Source organism: Schistocerca piceifrons, chromosome 8, assembly GCF_021461385.2.
Source record: "Schistocerca piceifrons isolate TAMUIC-IGC-003096 chromosome 8, iqSchPice1.1, whole genome shotgun sequence".
Taxonomy (NCBI): domain Eukaryota; kingdom Metazoa; phylum Arthropoda; class Insecta; order Orthoptera; family Acrididae; genus Schistocerca; species Schistocerca piceifrons.
Window position 1 is genome coordinate 129,078,110 of NC_060145.1, and position 5,638 is coordinate 129,083,747.

Sequence of the window (5,638 nt, forward strand, 5' to 3'; positions counted from 1 at the left end):
CCGAGACTCATATTCAATGAGAAAATCATTTAAATAATTGGAAAGTTTAAGGAAATAGTGGATTAAAACGTAAGCTGTACATGATGAAATAATACTAAGGTATGGGTTGTTTCCTTTACTTCTAGTGTTTCGGTTGTCGAGGATAATTTCCTGTTAGTATTCAAATTAATACTGATCGCTAGCAAGATTTGGTATCTCCTTAAGAGTATTTTGCGACTAAGTAAAGACAGAAGATATGCAAATGTAGTACCATATTGAAAATATTTACTTTCGTTATGACAAAACGTTGCTATAAAAAGACATTTGTATTAGTTACAGTCACACTATAGCAAAACAACCATTAATGTGTTTTTGTAAACCTTGTAAAGGCTTAGGTTTGTCTCATGGACATTATAAAGAAGTTATTTTCGTTTTACTGATAGATTCGGTAAGCGTATGTAACTACTGTAGCTTTCATTGTGTAAACGAAAGACATCAATAAAATAGATAAAAATGAATGCGATGGCCGGGAATCGAACCCGGATCAACTGCTTGGAAGGCAACTATGCTGACCATTACACCACCATCGCCACGTGAAAGTGTTAACTTACTACAAAACATAACTTGAAATGACCGCATTTTTTTATGCCTTTTTTCCCTTCAGATGTGAAGGAACACAAATAATTTAGTTTCTGGATCACCAGAAGTCAATTTTAAAACAGATCTGTGGCTATGTAAGAGCAAAATGCTACAGCTGTTTATATTACTCTAAAATTTCTCACTACCGTTATTTAGGTAACAACACCTTGAATGCCACATCAAGTCGAAAATAGTGAATCGGAGAAAAGGACAATAATAATTTGACGTAAGTGCATAGGGTTTCGTGCTCAGTCGTTAACACACAAATTTTCTGTCTATATAGCCGCATCATGTAGCAAAATAACGGTCACTGGATTACAACATGACGCGGCTTCTCTCCAAGGAAGCTCCTAAATTGAAAGTAAGTTGTGCTCATCATTCTGAGTGAAATAGTTATTTTTTAGATTTAAGACGCTTCAGTGCAATTGCAAAAGTAAAGGGTTCCGTAACTCATTATTGCTGCAAAATGTAATCAATCTGCGTTCAGCATTAATTTTTGAAATGTTTTACACGAGACAAATATACGTTTAAGGTACGGGAACAACGTTGAAGCCGTAGGATACATTTTCAACAGGCGCGACTATGCGAATTAGTTGGCCGCGACGCCACTGCTGCTGCCATCTGTCAGCAAGCATTTCGAATTAGCGGTAATTGGAGCCGTTGCCGACGTTGGCGCTACCGTCTACTCTTTTGCTTGCCTGGCCGTCGGCGCCGACTCTGAAAATGAAGAGGGGGAAGACGAAGGAGAGAGGGAAAAAAAGCAGACGACCTCTCCTTCTCCTCTTTTGGGAGTTTAATGTAATTGATATCAAAAATGGAGTTCGTTCATTTGGCGTAATAGTGTGCCGCTTATTAAATCAGGCCGAAGCAAGGCTCCCGCTCAGAGCACGCTTCTCCGGTCTCACCAGCTCTTCCCTTACTCCAAACGCTCGCCACCCTTCCGAAACTGCCCGAGCAAAGAAGAACGCCGGCCTCTAATAACCGAAATTCTCAACCCTTAATGAGTCAAAATGAAAAGACTTTGTTCGCAAGTGGTTCGAATTATCCAATACATTAGCCAGATTGCCTTCATAAAGACTGGGGGAGGCGTAAGATGGGGAGAGCGGCTCGGGGTAGGGAGTTGAGGAGAACTAAGGAAAAAGTGTTTTTTTTTTTTTCCTTTCTTTCATGTAGGAGAAATGATATCGGGATAATTTTCCCGTTTCCGTTTATTCTCCCTACTCGAAAGCAATTTGTTTCTCTAAATGTTTCGAACCTTTGCATTAATATACTGGGGCAACACCTCGTAACGTAGTGGCGTGCGTTGTCTAATAGCATCTTACAAATGGCAACATCTTGTGGCCTACATTGCATGCGACAGGTTAATTTACACCACAGCAACACAACCTGTGCCACACAGTTCTGCAGGAGAATGGGTGATCAAGTGACAGCAGTGGCGACTTACTTGGTTATTGCACATGCAGCTAACAACGAAAACCAAAATCGACGGAAAAGAAAACGACAGTGGAACAGAAGAATATTTAACGAGGGTCCACGGGCTAGTATACTAGGAGATTTAGCAGCAGATGATGGTGCCTTATTTAAAAAGTTTACAAGATTGTCAAAGAAGAATTTAATTATTTACTGCAGTTAACTACACCTCTGATTCTACAGAAAGATACCAAATACCAAGACAGCATTTCACCAAGAATTCGATAGGGTATCACATTCACATTTCTAGTCCCGGGAGACTCGTACAAGTCACTAATTGGGAGTAACATATTTTGCTGTTTTCCTCATATTGCCAGAAGAGTATAAAGCTATTTTTCCAGTGGTGAACAATTATATAAAGGTAAGTACGCGGTATTCAATATTGACTTTGTTTAAATAATTTTTTAATTTAATAATCTAAGTAACTTATAACCCAAATTAAAAATAATTGTTACAAAATATTTCACTTATTATATAAATTGAAAGTTGTTGTTGTTGTGGTCTTCAGTCCTGAGACTGGTTTGATGCAGCTCTCCATGCTACTCTATCCTGTGCAAGCTTTTTCATCTCCCAGTACCTACTGCAACCTACATCCTTCTGAATCTGCTTAGTGTATTCATCTCTTGGTCTCCCTCTACGATTTTTACCCTCCACGCTGCCCTCCAATACTAAATTGGTGATCCCTTGATGCCTCAGAAGATGTCCTACCAACCGATCCCTTCTTCTGGTCAAGTTGTGCCACAAACTTCTCTTCTCCCCAATCCTATTCAATACTTCCTCATTAGTTATGTGATCTACCCATCTAATCTTCAGAATTCTTCTGTAGCACCACATTTCAAAAGCTTCTATTCTCTTCTTGTCCAAACTATTTATTGTCCATGTTTCACTTCCATACATGGCTACACTCCATACGAATACTTTCAGAAATGACTTCCTGACACTTAAATCAATACTGGATGTTAACAAATTTCTCTTCTTCAGAAACGCTTTCCTTGCCATTGCCAGCCTACATTTTATATCCTCTCTACTTCGACCATCATCAGTTATTTTGCTTCCCAAATAGCAAAACTCCTTTACTACTTTAAGTGCCTCATTTCCTAATCTAATTCCCTCAGCATCACCCGACTTAATTCGACTACATTCCATTATCCTCGTTTTGCTTTTGTTGATGTTCATTTTATATCCTCCTTTCAAGACACTGTCCATTCCATTCAACTGCTCTTCCAAGTCCTTTGCTGTCTCTGACAGAATTACAATGTCATCAGCGAACCTCAAAGTTTTTATTTCTTCTCCATGAATTTTAATACCTACTCCGAATTTTTCTTCTGTTTCCTTTACTGCTTGCTCAATATACAGATTGAACAACATCGGGGAGAGGCTACAACCCTGTCTTACTCCCTTCCCAACCACTGCTTCCCTTTTATGACCCTCGACTCTTATAACTGCCATCTGGTTTCTGTACAAATTGTAAATAGCCTTTCGCTCCCTGTATTTTACCCCTGCCACCTTTAGAAATTGAAAGTATTGGTGGATATTTTCAGTATACACAGTTTCGCAAATAGCTTCCGGACAGCTTATTTCGGCACTTTTCTTATTCGAGTACCAGTAATGGTGTGATGCTAGGAGTTTGCTTTTCACACTCCCCCAATGCTACTTTGAGCAGTACATTTTCAGATATGTGCCTTAAGCGCGTTTGCGTTATCGGGGGGAATTTCCTATTTCATTACCAATGAATTCATCACATACAGCCCATTCGACTCTGGTGGTAGCACTTCTCAAAATCTCGTATGTTTCTTCAGCTCAAGCTTCTTTCCCAATTTCCTCAGCTGTTCTTTTTTACGTTTTCTCATTTCCTTTCGCTGTATTTGTTCATGTACTTGGTGTTGGAGGCACATTCTGAAAAAAATAAGGCAAGAAATGATCATGTTTTATGTTTCAGATTACAAAGGATACTGAGGAATGGAAGAATGTTGCCAGAAGTTTCGAAGTGAAGTGGAACTTCCCTCGCTATATAGAACCGATAAATGGTAAAAACGTACAAATTGTGTGTCAGGCGAAGAGTGGAAGTGAATATACAGGGTGCTCTAAAATTCCCCTTACAACCTCTAGGACCTGTAGAAGTGACAGAGTAGAAAATATTTTGGATTGGAACCCATGTCTAGAAACGTACCGTTTCCTTGCTACACCCATTTGAAAACATACAAGTAGTTTATTAGATGTGATCCAGTACATCACGTGCTTTAAAAATCCGCAAAAAGGAACCACGATCAGTTTTCATAAACACTGTTGTCTTTTCAAAGGAGGGTTAGCATTCTGATGCACTACAAGTAAGGTTCGACGTGGCCATCACCAAGTTCGGTGCACATATTGTACCCTTGAATGATGTTATGGTACATATGTCACACCTGATATCTCTGCAAAGTGCCCTGCAGTGACCACAACTCGTGCCACCAGACCTTCTGTCTCTTCAGAAGAAAAATTCTAATGAAGTCAAATCCAGTGATCGCGGACGCCATGCGATTGGACCACATCGGTCTATCCATCTGCGTCCTAATGTTCGTCCAGATGTTCCCGAACAAGACGTCAAAAGTGAGTGGATGCGCTGTCATGCTGAAACCACATGCCTTGACGGACGTCCAATGGCACAGCATCAAACAATATGCCCAATACCTGTTGTAGGAAGGTCAAGTAGACGGGACCCGTGAGCTCGGGTAGAAGTATGTACGTTCCAGTCACTTGACCATTGAGAATACCTGCCCACACATTGATACCATATCTGTGTTGGAAAACCTGGACATGCGTGGCATGTGGGTTTTTGTCTGTCCAGACATGGCTGTTTCGAGAATTGAGAAAAGAATATATTCATCTGTGAAGAGAATGCGCCGTGGAAATACACTACTGGCCCTTAAAATTACTACACCACGAAGATGACGTGCTACAGACGCGAAATTTAACCGATAGGAAGAAGATGCTGTGATATGTAAATGATTAGCTGTTCAGAGCATTCACACAAGATTGGCGCCGGTGGCGACACCTACAACGTGCTGACATGAGGAAAGTTTCCAACCGATTTCTCATACACAAACAGCAGTTGACCAGCGTTGCCTGGTGAGGAGTAGGAGAAATGCGTACCATCACGTTTCCGACTTTGATAAAGGTCGGATTGTAGCCTATCGCGATTGCAGTTTATGGTGTAGCGACATTGCTGCTCGCGTTGGTCGAGATCCAATGACTGTTAGCAGAATATGGAATCGGTGGGTTCAGGAGGGTAATACGGAACGCCGTGCTGGATCCCAACGGCATGGTATCACTAGCAGTCGAGATGACAGGCATCTTATCCGCATGGCTGTAATGGATCGTAGAGGCCACGTCTAGATCCCTGAGTCAACAGATGGGGACGTTTGAAAGACAACAACCATCTGCACTAACAGCTCGACGACGTTTGCAGCAGCATGGACTATCAGCTCGGAGACCATGGCTGCGGTTACCCTTGACACTGCATCACAGACAGGAGAGCCTACGATGGTGTACTCAACGACGAACCTGGGTG

At 41.2% G+C, this 5,638-nt stretch overlaps 1 non-coding gene across 1 annotated transcript; it reads right to left on the reverse strand.

The window, feature by feature from the left end:
• Positions 1–497: 497 nt before the first annotated feature.
• Trnag-ucc lies at positions 498–569 on the reverse strand. Its single transcript has one exon. It is a non-coding gene; the product is annotated as a tRNA-Gly (tRNA).
• Between the last annotated feature and the right edge of the window lie 5,069 nt (positions 570–5,638).